The sequence below is a fragment of the Ambystoma mexicanum genome, chromosome 4q (assembly GCF_040938575.1).
Source record: "Ambystoma mexicanum isolate Mex_15411 chromosome 4q, UKY_AmexF1_1, whole genome shotgun sequence".
Classification (NCBI taxonomy): Eukaryota; Metazoa; Chordata; class Amphibia; order Caudata; family Ambystomatidae; genus Ambystoma; species Ambystoma mexicanum.
Genome location: NC_090928.1, coordinates 614,786,966 through 614,804,006, shown reverse-complemented (window position 1 = coordinate 614,804,006; position 17,041 = coordinate 614,786,966). Strand labels below are relative to the sequence as shown.

The following is a 17,041-nucleotide window of genomic DNA, read 5'->3' as shown; positions in this document are numbered from 1 at the left end:
GGTTGGTAGCTCAGAGCAGAGTGCATGAGATTAATCAGGCCTCAGTGTCAGAATTAAAAAGCCAGCTCTCTGACTACCAACACCAAATAAATAAAGAGAGACACAGGTGTGAGACACTTACCAAGGAAATCGACAATTATAAACAGGACCTGTGGCACCCTGACCAATCAGGATATGGGACAAGGCCCACTGATAAAGGTGAGGCTCCCTTCCTCACCAAGATTATTAAGAATTTAGAATCACTTGGAATAATGAGTCTGATCCACAGTGCCTTCAACAACCCTGTACTGGGGATCCTTATCCTTAAAGCAAACAGCCAATGGAGACTATATGCAGACCTGAGGGAAGTTTAACAAACAGGTCCACATGTCATGATGGCCCCTTCCCTATATCGATCACGGACTGGCCCAGATCCAATGGTCAAAGGTATACAACGCTATTGACCTAACAAAAGGTTACTGGACAGGACTTGTGAGTAGGGAAGACCAGTACAAGCTTGCCATTACCTACAGGGGGCAGCAGTACACATGGACCCAAACCCCCTTTGGATACATAAACTCCGGCAATGAGGCAATTAATTCAACATCTTCCTACATAAGGCCATGCCCGATTTGGGCGAAAGGGGAAACCTGGCATATATCCTGGCATATATGGATGATCTTTTGATCACGCGCTCAACTGTGGAGGAACATATAGCAGAAATCCATATGTACTAAGCCGGTTGCAGAAGACCGGAGCAAAACTGTCCTCTCAGAAGGCACAACTTAGGGCACAAGATCACACCTGAGGGTCTTAATCTTCAGGCAAAAAGGGTGGAAGCCTTATTGAAATTATTAAACACCCTACCACTCTACGAGAATTTAGAAGCCTTCTTGGACTTACTAATTACAGTCAAAAGTTCCTTGAAGACTACGCAGGGGTCACTCAACCCTTGGTCCATTTATTAAAGGGCAGAGTCAAGTGGCAGTGGGGTCCAGAACAATCTGAGGCAGTTAAACAACTGAAAAGAAGCCTTTCCCAGGCTCCTTCTTTGGCTTACCCCATAAAGAACAAGGAGTCCTTCTTGGAGCCGGGGTTCTCAGATACACTGCCTAACAGCATTATTGTACCAAAAGCATGACAAGGTCAACAAAGTCATCTCATACGCAAGCAAGGCTATTTTCTATGTGGAGGAAAAATTCAATGACACTTCTGGCAACGTTGTGGGCACTGAAAAATTACAGCCCATTCATACAGGGGGAGCACATCATTGTCGAAGCTCCTCATAAACCTTTGCATTATCTACAAAGTGACAGAATCTGGGCGGGTAACGTTAGCAATTCCAGAATTACTTCCTCAATTCTGTCCATGCAAGGCTTTCCTGTGGAGGTCAGATATGGCCAAAACAAGAAGAGTCACCTAGCGCAAGGGTTGGCGGACTTGCATGATTGTGCTGAAGAAAACTGTCTCAAGGATGAAAGTCTAATGACCAACAACAACATGGATGTGTGTAAAGACTGGAGGGGGGTATGTACTTCTGCTCTCTGTATTGCAGAGGAGAGGCACAGAGGACCCCAGCCAGGATTCTCTATTATTGGTAACATAGTCGAGCAATCAAGGCCTAGCTGCTCAGGAGGTGATGGAGGCTGGTTCTAAAGTACAGTGTAGTCACCAGCCCCCACAAATGAATTTCCACACACTGTATTAGTTAAAACACAGTCTTTATATAATTAATATTCAAGGTTATGTACACTATCACAATAACTCACTTTGTGCTCAGTTCTAAAGTGGTACCACAATTATTATCAGATCTCATTAAAGTGCATCAACTATACTCTGGTTAAATGTCACACAGATCACTTAATAAAGGCAACCAACAATTAGACATAAGAGGGAAAGCAGTTGGTTAGAACAATTGGCAGAATACTGGCCCCTACCACTAGACACAGTTCTGTGTGGAGATCCACCCACCTGGGCAACCTGTAAAGTAAAGATATATCACAAGCCCAGTCCATATATTGTTCTATAAGTCTTATTTCCTTATTTAATGTTTCTACCACCCCAATGTACCTGGACTGGAATAGCAGAGTTCGACGTTGGGTTGTCGACGGATCGTTCTTGAGTGGCTCCCTTTAAAGCAGGAGCCACGGATCGTAGAGATCCCACAAAGAAAGTGAACTCGGCATTGAGGTGGCAGCTTTGCTCCCAGTGGTGCTCGTCGCCGATGAAGAGAAAAGGCATCCTGCAAGGAAGAGGCATGTGGGGCACCTCGATGATGATAGTTCTGGACCGCAAAGAGTTTATGAAGAACTGTGGCCCAGCAAGGGCGTCGAGTCATCTGGCGTCTCTACGGTCATTGGGTGGTGGGAAACCCACCGGTGGATGCTCCTCGGCGTGTCAACGGCCTGACCTTCTATGGCGGGATAAGGCGGGCGGCGGTGTGGACAAGCGCGTACGTGAATGAAAAGTCTTAGGCAAAGGAGTGTGTGGCTCCGGTCGGCAGCGGCTAAACATCAAGCGGTCAACTCTTCTGGTTAACCTGGCTTTGATGGGCCTCCAGCAGTTAGAGCAAACTTGCAAACCCTGGTCGACAACGTTGGACAGAATGTCTGGTGCTGATCTTCGTTCTCCTCGGCGTTCCCAGTCTCCGGTCGGCACCCTTTTGAGGGTCTGACTTCCAGGGCGCTTCAGTGAAGGTCAGCGGTGCTCGATGGTCCCTCAGAGCACGGGAAGAGGCACCTAACCAGGTCCTCTCTTGGATCAGTCTTGACGGCTTTCGGCTTTCAGATTTCGGTGAAGGGACATAGCAGTCAACCTTCTTCTTCAGGCTTGGCTTCAAGATTCAGCTTCAGTTTCAATGTTAGTTTCAACTCCAGCTTCTGAACACTTTCCATTGGTTAGAGGTCCCCAGATATACTATTCTTTCTCTCATCCACACTGCTGGGTCGCACTCAGCAGCCAATCATACAGAAGGGCATTCATGCAGTCAGTCAGCCAATCAGGCATACAGTGCATTCAGGCCATTCTCCTCCCTCTCAGACACTCACAACAAGGAATGTGTATTGGGACAAGTACCCAGCCATTCAACACTAAACACTGCATTCATACCAGTTTTGGGCAGGGCTGTCTCAGTCATTGTGTCAAACACCAGAAACCAGACATCCACAACAAGAAGTGCATATTGGTCACACGCTCCATTTACCCAGGTCGCACCCACAGGGTGTAACCGCAACATACAGTCACTGGGAAGGCTCCAGCCAGTCTGGCCTGGACTTCGCAACAACACCATATATGGAACTTCCACCCAACAGCCAATCAGGGGGAAGGGACAGAGTCAGGGTTTCCCAGGACTTTGGGAAAACAAGGTAACAGGCAATAGAAAGCAAGAGACCACAGTGGCCATCTTGTTTCCTATCAGGAATCAACTGATTCCAATGCCAGGGCCTGGGTATCCCAAAATGGAGGATACTCAGAGCACCTGTCAAATTCAGCATGGAGCTGCCACCAGCTCATACCCTGCTCTGTGGGCCACACACAGGTGCCCAAAAACATACACTAGGGGCGCAGGGTTGTACCCCCACCCATGGGTGCATAAGGGTATCCCATGGGTCTGTACACCAAACCAAAAACAAGGGGAGCACCACTGCCAGGAGTCCCACGCGGACTCCTGGGCAGAAAACAATACAGAACACAAAAGAAAAATGACTACAGGACAAGGCCAGGGAGGCCGTGTCACTCCAATGCATTTCCAGAATCACAATGTGTACTTAACTTCCCCACAAAAGGTCTGTGAAGAAGACATGTGTCAGGGGATACCCACAGTTTATGTGGATGAGTGCTCCTACCATGTAGATAGCAACTGGGAAAGAGAACTGGTGGCTGGCATTTGGAATACCTTGCTGAATGATACCCCAGAACACTCTGCTGGTTATAAAATAGGACCCTGAAGTAGTCAGGTTGCAGAGTTGATGGCTGTTTATCGAGCCATCCTCATTGCAGTGCACCACCAACTCAATTAACTGGTCATAATCACTGATTCTGATTATGTCATGAAGGGGTTTGTGTGAGCACCTGATTAACTGGAAGAATCAAGGCATGCTTTGTGCCAGCAAAAAAAACCTAAAGCATGCCAAACTGATCCAGTCAATCGACATCTGGTGATTTCCGATGAGATGACCATCTATTGGAAGACGATAAGAGGTCATTCCAAGATAGAGGGGCCATATAAAACTGGGAATGACCTGGCTGACCAGCTGGCTAAAACTGGAGCTCTGCAGGGGGATTCGATAGAAGCAGAATCCCGCTGGGTAACATCGAAATGGCAGCTGTCTCAACAGCCCAGTGGAGTAAAGATACCCAGGATGGAGATGTGATCACTGCACAGAAAGAGGACGCGATCATCGGGAAATGTTATGGACACATTGAAGACTTTCCTCTAACAGAGTTGGATTATGCCGGTAAAGAGAATCTCTGGGTGTTGATGACATTTTCCAAGATGTTTAGGATCCAAGGCGGTTTGTTGGTAAGGAGAGCCCTATCTGGCAGTGACCAGCGGGTGGTACCTACCTCATTCTGAAGCCTGATGTTGAACCATGCCCATGACATGGCCACTGCCGGCCATAAGGCGTTTCATACGACACTGGAAATCTTGCACACGGTTGCCTACTGGCCACACATGGGCCAGGACCTCGACACTTACTTAAATGTGTGTCTTGTGTGTGCTCAATTCCAAACCAGTTCACTCACACATAGAGCTCCCCTATACAAAAAGGGGAATGACACTGCCTTGGTCAGATTTGCAATTCGATTTCATCGAGTCAGTGATTCGCTCCTCTAGAACAAACAAGTATATGTTGACTATGAAATACTTGTTCACAAATTGGGTAGAATGTCTTCCAGCCCTGAATTGTAAGGCAGAGATGGCTGCTGCACTAATGATCAACCAAATTGTTCTCGTTTCAGCCTCCCGCAAAGGATTGAGTCAGACCGAGGAAGCCATTTTACCAGTGAGGTGATGGCGAAGATGTGGGAGATTCTAGGGTTAAAAAGAAAACTCCACATATCCTTCTGCCCAGCCTCAAGCTGGGGGTGGAGAGATACAACAAAACAATTGTGAGTATCTTAAAGAAGTTTATGGCAGACTCTGGACTCAGTTGGGACATCCGATTGTTGCTTGTCCGGATGGCTATTGGGTCTACACCATATTCTGCAGCAAAGAAGTCTCCATTTGAGCTCATAACCGGAAAGGAAGTGGTGTTACCACAGAATCTGCTTAATAGGACTCATGAGCAGACCCTGATAAATGCGTCTCACTACTCATGAGTACATTGAAAATGTAAGGAAGCACCACCAGCATGGTTTTGCTTATGCTTAGCGCAATTTAGAAATGTTGGCTGATGAAATGAAGACCTGCTATGATTAAAAGACCACCAAGAAAGAGTATGAAATAGGTGACAAGGTTTACCTGTCAAATTTTCAAAGGATTCAGGTGAAGGAGCAGAAATTCCTTCATCTTGGCGTGGTGTCTTTGAAATTGTAGATAAAATATCACCTATTGCTTACAGGATCTACATCCCAAAAGGAGAACAGACAGAAGAAAAATGGGTGCACATCAATCAGTTTAAAAGCTGATATCCCAGACATGCTTTAAGACTGATTGATGAGCCAAATGAAAGTCGAGCAGAGGAGCCATCTGAAGAATGAAAAGGAAGGATGAAAAATCTGATGGAAATATATTTATATATAAATATATATCTATAACAGGGAGTAATTTACTTGGTGTTATTGTATAAATGAAGAAAATAAATAAAATGTGTTTTGTGAAACGGAAATGTCATGTCATAACTGTATTGTTTTAAATTCTATGTAAATCTTCTGGGCGGGGCATGTGTGTAAAAAGTACTGAAACTCTTTTTTCGATCTTTTATTAGAGAACTAACCTCCTTAACTTCCAGCCACGAGGTGAGAGCAGAGTCTGGTGAGAACCCCAGGGACCTGGAAAGGAAGGAAGAAAGGGGGTACCATGCCACGTCCTCCAACCCAAAGATGGAAGGGGAGACTGGAGTGCCCACTCCCAAATGAAGGAAGAAAAGGGGTTCAGAAGCTGCATTTGAAAAGTGCTGGTGTCACTTTGTTTTACACTGCTGGATTGTGAATTTGCACACATTTAAGGCAGCACTACGAGCCACCTGCTCTTGCTGCTTCTGTTGCTACGAGGACGGAAGGCAGACCTCCCGATCACGTCACTGCTGCATGTGACCTCGCAAGGAGGTTCTTAACTAGCACACAGCCGGCCGTGTGGCGTTCAGAAGCTACATTTGAAAAGTGCTGGTGTCACTTTGTTTTACACTGCTGGATTGCGAATTTGCACACGTTTAAGGCAGCACTGAGAGCCACCTGCTCTTGATGCTTCTGTTGTTACGAGGACGGAAGGCGGACCTCCCGATCACGTGACTGCTGCACGTGACCTCGCAAGGAGGTCCTTAACCAGCACACAGCCACCCTTGCGGCATTAAGCCCTGGAGGCAGTAAGGGCTGGAGCTTCTGTTTTGCTGTTTGGCTGTGACCTGTATCTGTGCAATGGCTCCGTGAGTAACCCAGACCGACGTTATACACTGCTACCTCTCTTGTTACAATTGAACCAATCTCTAGGGTAAGGGGGGAGAGTCGGAATCTGGCAGCTCCTCACGCTGTCGGGTGTTCCTTACCCTGAGACTAGGTGCTCTCTCAGTCTTATGCTGATTTATGGGACTATTACTCAGTCTATGAGTTTTCCATCGAAATAACTAAAGGACATGATGATCCATTTATTCCCTATTCTCCCGATTTTAGAAAGAGTTCCATATCTATTTGTATTTTATTCTAAAGTGTACTTGGGGTAGTGTTTGATGTGTTTAGCTACTCCTTGTATTCAGTGCATTTTTAAATTATTGTCTGTTATTCCATTGGTCTTAGCATCTGTGATTTTTCCTGCTTGTGATATCTATTTTAATATTAAGTCTAGGATTTTCCATACTGTATCACCCATAGAACTACTTTGCTGTTACCCCTCCTGTTCCCTGCCTTTCGCCCCTTCGGGTGTTTCTTTTGACTCTACTCTTCCTGTTGTGGTGGCACTTGCTCCTCCTTTGATAGACTATATTCCACCAGCAAGCTCTATCCCTGTCTCTCAGGGCAAGCCACAACATACACTAGTAGATAGCTCCCAGGATTCCTCTATTCAAAAATGTATGGTCCATGCCCAAATCCACTCACAAGATAGGACTGATCTATTTAATATGATAGGTAATATCCCACGCACTCCAGCTAATAACAGCTGCATCTTTAGTGGAAAACAAGATCTATCCATAGATGCACAGGAAACACGCCTAGCAGCTACTATAGCTTCGAATTTGGAGGAAGGGGGTAGTTTACTAAGGGCAAAGGTGTGCATTGATCACCTGAATAACAGTACAGTGAACTCTGCACACCCAACCCCCGCCCTACCACAACCTAGCCTGCCTTTATCTGTTTCATTGCTGGATGACTGTTGTGTGTGCTATAGAATCTCCTGTCCTGTCTAAAGAGGTTACTGTTCAACAACATCCCCCACCAGAGGGCAAACAGAAACTATGGTATTCCCCCCATCAATCTATCACTGGAGGTATCTTCCTCTGGTAGAGGCCCGGGGGTCAACCATACTTCTTCTATTCATGTGAATCTCTCTTCTACTTCTGTTGGCATTCCCAACACTTCTACAGTGAAATCCATAGTGTTTAAAACTCCACTCACAAAATCCCAAACTTATACCCATTAACCAGCACTGAGGGAGCAGGAGCCCCCCCACCCACTGCTGGAGCAGTGCGCCGCCGGCCGGGAGTGAAGCAGGTGCTTCTCCCATATCTGAGGTAGGGCCCCAAGATCTTCTCCCACTCGCTCTGCAATCTGCAGAATCCCATGTGAAAGTGCCCCCTAGATCGCGCACGAATACTCTGCTTGCAACATACAGCAATCAGCTGTTGCAAAGCCCGCGATCGTGTGTAATCACCTTGCCGTGTGTGTGATTACAGCATTCTACTACAATCCGTGGCCGCCATCAAAGATGGCCGACCGATTCTAATGGACCTGCCTACTTCTTGGAACAGGCACATCTGAGCCTGAGACCTGCCTATTGGCCCATCCACCTTAGTAAGCAGCCTATCAGCAAGCCGGGAGGCATAGCCGGCCACAGCACCAAGGCCTGCTCTAAGGCCTCTGACCTGTCCCTGCCTGTCCACGCCTTCCCAGCCGTCGGCCGGTCACTCTGCTTGGAAAAAACTTCATAAGGTACATTTTTCTGAGAAATGCTGTGTGCACCACGACCGGCCCTGCCCCATCATGCACACTGCACTATTCTTGCACACTAAGTCGCGATTGTAATCGTTGAGGGAATTGCCCCATGTCTATCGCCATGTACCTAGCGCCTATGCTCATTTCATCATATGCTCATGCTACCTTGGTCCATATGCTTGCATTACTTAGGCCTAGTACCCATAAATATCTTTCTCTTTCAACCTGAGTTAGGAGGTAGGGTGGGCGACGCGTAATTTTAAGATAATTTGGTGATTTCACTTTTCGTTCTGCAATTGTTTATGGGAGCTCACCCTTTAGCCTCGGGACCAGGTTATAGCAATATCCACAAAGAAGGGACGGACTTCTTCCATCTCTGGATGAGCTCACTCTCTATTCCCTTGATAGGTTCCAGTTTATTTTAGGAATAATTAGTTCCTCTTTTAAGTGATTGTGTTACAAATCATTAATCCACAGTTCTTAATATAGTTGTATCCAGTATTCTTGTTTATTCCTGACCAGTCAGTGTTATACAATTTCTGCCAATGCATTTCGGACCTCCGTCCATCGTCAGGGCTATTAACACTACTATTGATAAATCAGTGACAATCCCGTCATTACATTCCATTCCCAATTATTCACCAAATAGTGAAATTCGTAAAGAAAATTGCACATACTGGACTATATGCGATCCACAGTAGAATTCAAAGAGGTAACGATACAGAAAACACAAAAAAATTAATTGTAGACTATTGTCATTAAACATTGTTGGTAGTTATACTTATAATAAGTTAAACATCTCTACCTGTTTTGCTTCTATTCCCCAGAGTCTATATTTACCTCTGTTGAATTCACTTCTGTACAGCCCGTGTTCTGTGAATTTAAGTATCCAGATTTAACAATCCCATGTCTTGAAATTATATCACTTATACATCTCATCATGTTTTCCTCCCCGCCCCTATCCTTACCTCGAACTTGCTCTGCTCGATCGACGCACTGGCTGATTCAACACACACACATGTAATATATGTACATACACGAAACCATAGCCCTAACAATTTTCGAACAATATGTTTTGCGATTGAGTACAATAAAGTGATCACAAGCAGGTACTATGTTAGTAAGATTGAAAATATGGGACGAACAGCGCGCGCATGCGCGCGAGTTAACAGTTACAGAGAACGGGACATAGCGCGCATGCGCAACGGAGGATAGCGTCTATAAACGCCGAGTTAGACAGCGGCAGCTCCTTTTGGAGCAGCCAGTGCGTCGATCGAGTGGAGCAAGTTCGAGGTAAGGATAAGGGCGGGGAGGAAAACATGATGAGATGTATAAGTGATATAATTTCAAGACATGGGATTGTTAAATCCGGATACTTAAATTCACAGAACACGGGCTGTACAAAAGTGAATTCAACAGAGGTGAACATAGACTCTGGGGAATAGAAGCAAAACAGGTAGAGAGGTTTAACTTATTATAAGTATAACTACCAACAATGTTTAATGACAATAGTCTACAATTAATTTTTGTGTGTTTTCTGTATCGTTACCTCTTTGAATTCTACTGTGGATCGCATATATTCCGGTATGTGCAATTTGCTTTATGAATTTCACTATTTGGTGAATAATTGGGAATGGAATGTAATGACGGGATTGTCACTGATTTATCAATAGTAGCGTTAATAGCCCTGATGATGGACGGAGGTCCGAAATGCATTGACAGTAATTTTATAACACTGACTGGTGAGGAATAAACAAGAATACTGGATAAAACTATATGAATAACTGTGGATTAATGATTTGTAACACAATCACTTAAAAGAGGAACTAATTATTCCTAAAATAGACTGGAACCTATCAAGGGAATAGAGAGTGAGCTCATTCAGTCAGAGATGGAAGAAGTCCGTCCCTTCTTTGTGGATATTTCTCTTTCAACCTGCCTGCATTGAAAACGAATTTAGCTAGCTTTGAGAATGTTCTAGCGATAAGCTTTTTTGACAGACTGTACCAAATTCTTTTTTTTTTGTTAATTTATTTATTTTTCACTTTACAGCTGGAACTCTGGGAATTCAAAAATAACATCTTTGCCAGTGAGCTTCTTGTAAACGCCCGAAAAAGTTTCCACCTTGTGTTTGACATTGTTCTGCTGAGCTTTGTCCAGATGAACTTTAATGAGTTGGCTGGCATCCAGTTTCACTCGGATTCTCTTGCCCACAATCTCACTTGGGAAAACAAGGTCTTCTAAAATGGCATCATGAACTGCAGTTAAGGTGCGGCTTCTGGGACGCTTCTGCTTGTTCTTGGTGCAGATTTTTCTGGTTGGTTTAGGAAGAATCCTTCTCTGAGCAATGAAAACCACATGTTTGCGACTGAACTTCTTCTCCAGCTCACGCACTAGTCGCACCTGAATCTTCTGAAAAGATTTCAACTGTGGAATTGGAACACAGATGATGATCGCTTTTCTACCCGCACCAACTTCAATATCCTTAGCTGCAGTGATGTTCAGCTCCCTTAATTGTGCCTTTAAATCAGAATTCATCTACAATTCCAGAAGGGCCTGGAGACCGTACCAAATTCGAATCTAGATGGTTGCACTACTTAGGCCTAGTACCCATGAATGTGTTTCTCTTTCAACCTGCCCGCATTGAAAACGAATTTAGCCAGCGTTGAGAATGTTCTAGCGATAAGCTTTTTGCCAGACTGTATCAAATTCGAATCTAGATGGTTGTATTTTGCAAATTTATACTAGCCCACTACTGCACCATACTATCTAAGCCGATTTCAGCCTACTTCTTGCACTGCTTTAACAAAATGAAACCTGCCTATCTTTGCATGCCACTTGTACACGAGAAGCAGTTACTTGTTAGACCACTAGTATAACTTAGTCTGTCCACCCTGTTAAAAACATAGACTAAGCTGTACCCGTATACGCCTAATCGCCTGTAACTGCCCATGGTGCTTACATGCATGAGCCCAGCCAACAGCATTTAGCACCCTCTTAGCGTCACGACCCAACTAACATTGCCTCTCAACTATGCCTGCCTGGCTCATCCTCATCATGTTCCCCTTCTGTGTCATGCCCAACTTCACGCCATGCAGTAGAAACAGCTACATCCCGCTCAGTAATGGTCTAGCCAAGCTCGGCTGCCCTAGACACCACCCCATCCCCTGCCCCACACCCTTCCTGCCCACCTTGCCTTCATTCCCCCACAGTGCCCCTTCATACCACACCGCTAAAATTAGCGTCACTTCAGACAACCTTCCACCCATCCTCCTTGACCTTACTAAAGATGTCTACACCGACATCAACCAGAACCCCCCCAAAATACCAGAACATCGCCTCACAGCCAACCCTAACCTCACCACCCGCAACAATAGACCAGGCTGCAGACGTCACACCCTACCCAGCAAAGTGCCTACAATTCCTATGACTAAAGCCACCACAAGACCACCAATGCGAACACAGTGTCACTAAAAGGAGCCTTACTTAATGTCAGATCCCTTGTTTCTCACTCCACCGAAATTGCCGACATCATCCGCTCAGCAGATCTCGACTTCCTTGCCACCACAGAAACATGGCTTCATGCTGCAGCAGGTCCTTATCTAACCCTGGCGGTTCCTAACAATTACTCCATCCTCAGGGCCAACAGACCTAATGCTCGCAGAGGAGGTGTAGCTTTCATATTCAAATCCTCGCTTGACATTAGATCTGTTACCTCCCTTCCACTAAACTCATGCAAGCACCTTTCCATTAAAATACAAAGTCCCCCTAAGAATACTATCACCCTGGAACTAATATACAGACCCCCAGGTCCCACAGGTACCTTCGAGGAAGACATTACCTCCCTCATAGCAGAGAAATCCAAACCTCTTTCACAAAGTATTATTCTAGGCGACTTTAACCTGGGATATAATGATCCTCACAGCATTCCTGCGTCCTCCCTTGCTAACGCCCTCTCTGAACACAACTACACTCAACTTAACACTCTACCTACCAATCAGAAAGGCAGAACTATAGACTGGCTTGCTGCCCACAACTGCAACATCATCTGCAAAGACCCCCAACCTTTTGTATGGACTGACCATCTCCTCTTATCATTTGACATTAGCATTAACAACCCGAACCACAAACAGTGCCCCCTGCACCAGCATGTCTGACCAGAAACAAATCTAACATTACCGCGGAAGCCCTCACTCCACTGGTTCTCCCCATCCTAAATACGATCCCCGACAATTCGGACCTCAACTTACTAGTAGACACCTACAATGACGCCATGACCAAAGCCATTGACGCCCATGCCCCACTAAAATTACGTAAAGGTAAACCCAGAGCCCATCTTAACTCCTGGTACACACCTGAACTCAAAATACTCAGAAATAAGAAAACCAAGATGGAAACCCTATGGAAAATGACTCCATCAGTGGAAAATAAAATCAATCTTTCAAATGCCTCCTCCCTTCATAAAAAAAGAAATAATCCGCACTAAGAAGGAAGCCTACAATGTAAGAATAAATAATGCAGGCTCCAGTGCTAAAGAACTCTTTACCATCCTGAAGGAGTTAGAAAACCCTAACCCACCGACGGACATGTCTGTGAAAGACCAACCATGGTGCACGAGCATCCAAGAAGCCCTTGCTAATAAAATCACTGGCCTGCAAATGAAAATTGAGAACAAAAGACTACAACTTTCCAGTAGTAACTCCCCTATCCCTAGCTTACCCACTACCCCTAACACCAGCCCTGGCTTTACATTCAAAAAGCTCACTATACCAGAAGTCCAAAAAATCATAACTTCCCTCAAACCATCAGACTGCAAAGGGGACAGCTGCCCCGCACAGATTATCAAAGATGCAGCAAGAGACCTCTCCACATTCATCTCCAAGCTAATAAATCTATCATTCGCCACCAACTCAGTACCCAACAATTTGAAACAATCATGGGTCCTCCCTCTTCTAAAAAAACAGTCCCTGGACCCGGCCATTCCTACTAATTACAGCCCTATCACCACTGTTGCCTTCCTGTTAAAAGTCCTTGACAGAGTTGCTTACCTGCAAATTCAGGATTACTTAGAGTCCAACCAATTACTTGGATTGCGTCAATCTGGCTTTCGACCTCAACATGGAACAGAAACCGCCCTTGTTGACCTCAAAAGTCAGATTGATGACATTAAAGATAAGGGTAAGGCTGCCATCCTACTTCTCCTAGACCTCTCAGCAGCCTTCGACCTGGTCGACCATAAAATACTCTGTAACCACCTCTCCTCTGCTGCCCATTTCTCCTCCTCTGCTGTCACGTGGATACAGTCCTTCTTGGCCAACAGAACCATGAGGGTTCTTTCCTCCATGGCAACAGCAGACCCTATCCCCATCACCTGTGGTGTCCCACAAGGCTCTTGTGTTTCCCGCACTCTATACAATATCTTTACAAAGCCTCTCTTTGACAAACTGAACTGTCTGGGTGTCACCGACACAAACTATGCGGATGACACCCAGATACTCCTCACCATCTCTGGCAACTACAATGCTGATGTCACTAGGATCAATGAAATCTTCTCCGTCATTCAGGCTTGGATGGCCACATATGGCCTCTTCCTGAATGACGAGAAGACTGAACTGCTCCTTGTCGGATCACCTAATAACCTACAAAAACTGAGCCCCGACTACTCCAACATCATCATCGATGGCAACAGTATCCCTGTCGCTAAAAATGTGAAAACCCTCGGCTTTTATCTCGATGCCAATATTAATCTCACCAAACAAGTCAACTCGACCGCCTCAGCTACCGCTTACACAGGGTAATTAATTAGAGCCTGCAGACCATTTCGATCCACTAATAGCTGCCTCACGCTAGCTAGAGCTCTCATACAATCTAAGCTAGACTATTGCAACAGCCTCTACCTAGGTGCCAACCAATCTATAATCAGTAAACTCCAGGTTCTCCAAAACAATGCGCTACGAGCAGCACTAAACATTCCTAGGCAAGAGCATATATCCGCCACCAGAATCACATGCAAATGGCTCTCCATTCAACAAAAAAAAAAATCGATTTAAAAACTCTCTGCCTCACTTACAAAGCCCTCAACCACCTAGCCCCTCCCTACCTTACTAACAAATTCACCATGAAACCGGCCATTAGAAACACCAGTTCCTCCAACACTCTATGCCCAGATTTACTTCTAAAAGAGCCGGAGGCTTGAGCTTCACGGTCCTCGCCTCCCAACTCTGGAACACCCTGCCCTTGAACATCAAATCGTCCACATTTTTCCAGTTATTCAGGAAACTTGTCATTGGGTGGCTAGTGACAAAAAATCAACTTTAAGCTAGACCTAGCTACAATCTGTATATATTGTACATGCCTCACCTATGCCATTACTGTAAGCATTAACTACCACTGTCTGTATATACTGTATATAACCTTGCTAATGTACTACTGCACTGTACTGTGCCTTGTAACCTGTCCTAAGCGCCCATTTACTCCCGGGTCCGAAGCGCTATATAAATAAAATAAACAAACAAAACGAACAAAATAAAATCTAACATGGGTACTCAGGGTAAACCTATCCAAGGGAAAAAATCTCTAACTTCTTTGGAAAAAGAACTGCCACTAGTACCCTTATCAAACCTCTGCATTCAGTTTTAACAGTTGCTACTCTGGACCATACGCACCTGGCGGATGTAGCAAAGAAGTTGGAGACTGAAGATCCTGCAGATAATGATATTGATGACATTAGTATTATAGAATGTGCAGACAAGGCAATAGCTGAAAGTCAGTTGGATCCTACTTCCACTAACATAAACAATGTAACCCAACAAACTTGTGATGCCTATTACGTGGGTTCTCCTTCTGAACTGACTAATTTTATTGATGAGTATGCAGAGAATATGGTCAGAGGTTAGATCACACTCTTTCTTACTCTCTGAAATCTGTAATAGGCTAGAAGGATTAGGCAGATTTGAAGAGTTGGTTAAAATTATTAAGGAAGATCATGCCTCAATAACAAAACAGTCTCCAGACTCTATTCTCCCAAGCCAACCCATTATGGATGGGCCTCCGGTTAAAAAAGCCCCTAATGTGGAAAAGGATAGTTTCCTGGGGGGACGCCCCTAACATAGTCCCAGGTATTGCTGACCCTCATTGTTCGGATATGGGTACTTGTGATTAATCTTCTCTGATTCCCCCTACAAACCTTGAGAGCGTCCAAGAGGACCATGTCCCAAATGTAAAACTCCCTATCACTTCCTTAAAAGTGATTACTAAACCCCTACTGTAGAAAACCCAAGAGGGGTTGATCGTCGATCTGCCTTCCTCCACTTCCCAGGGATTATCTTGTGAATCTACTATTCTAGAAATGGTTGAATCACCTAAGGGAGACAATGCTGCCTCCTCTTTTGATTCTAAATCTGATCTTATTCTGGAGAAGCCGCCTGACTTTATTGACCTCACAAAAGAAGCGGTACACTGAAAGGGCTTTGCTCACATAGTTAAAAAGAAACATAACCAACAAATAAAGAAAACTAAAAATCAGAAGAATATGAAAAAAATAAACTCTTTTACCAATCAATTCTTTAAAAATCTTTTTATGGCAAGTGCTCCTGTGTGTGCAACAACTCCTCCCCCTTCTAAAGGGACTAAGATTCTTGTGGAACCACTGGTACCTGTGATCGCTATCCCTAATGCGGCTGCTGCTTCTGTCGTTTTAACCTCTCTACCTATTACTCCAGCTGTACCCAGTCAGTCTGATCCTTCGGCATTTAGTTCTATCCCAAAGGAAAATATTCCTTCTGTGGTGGTGGGCAATATTAGGCGGGCTGAGGAAATTCTTGTCACCTGCCATCCAAAAATAATCTCAACCCAACTGGAGCCTATAAACAACACTGCTCCATCTATCTTGAACACCCAAACCGTATCTAAGTCGATGGCATCCTCTTTGGACGCACAACCCTCAACAATTCCGTGCAATTCCTTATCTAGTTTAGATCCTACTTACCCTGAGTCTACTACCACTCCGATTCCAGCGAATATGGTTAACCCGACATGGTGAAACAACTATTTCAGGAGCTCCTTAGCACAAATTCACTTACTTGGGTGGTATTAATCCACTACAGGCTCATCTCAGGATAGGGCCCCCATTATTCCTTCTTCCTCTATAGATGATCACCCATCTTCTCATCTTGATGGTCATTTTACCAACACAGAGTCTATAACGGGGGAGCGTGTTACGGAATTTACCAGTTTGGGATCTCTATGTTCCTAACTCCCTTAATTCAGCTCACCCAAAGCCGCCAAATGGAGGCCCACTCAATGGTCTTGAAGGCTCTACCACCGGGCCCAAACCTTTTCAAAATAGGAATTCTCCCAATCTGTAAGAAAGATTTCCTGTGGGACCACATGTAACCCAAAATAGGACCATGTTAAGGGGTGCAAGGGGTACTGATATGGAAGCTGACTCTTTAAGTCAATTTACAAAAAGTATAACTGATTCCTTACCTCACTCATGGAGGTTAAAGATCCTTTGAACATTCTGCAGCTTACAAGCCTGTGGGGTCAAGACATGCCTATTTGTCTAAATTGCGGAAACATATGCAAAATCTTCCACCAACTTCCTTCTCTTTCACTCATCTCTATTTACGATATGGAAAGGATTTTCTTTTCCACTCAAGGACGTGTAGATATGAGCAATATTATTCTGAAATCAAGAGTGGTACTAGAATTAATAATGGGCCAAAGGGAAGGTCTAATGCAGCTTGGTTTTGAA

The 17,041-nt window shown here is 44.8% G+C and overlaps 1 pseudogene; it reads right to left on the bottom strand.

Moving 5' to 3' along the window:
• Positions 1-10,297: 10,297 nt before the first annotated feature.
• Positions 10,298-12,583, bottom strand: LOC138467270 (small ribosomal subunit protein eS7-like; annotated as a pseudogene).
• Between the last annotated feature and the right edge of the window lie 4,458 nt (positions 12,584-17,041).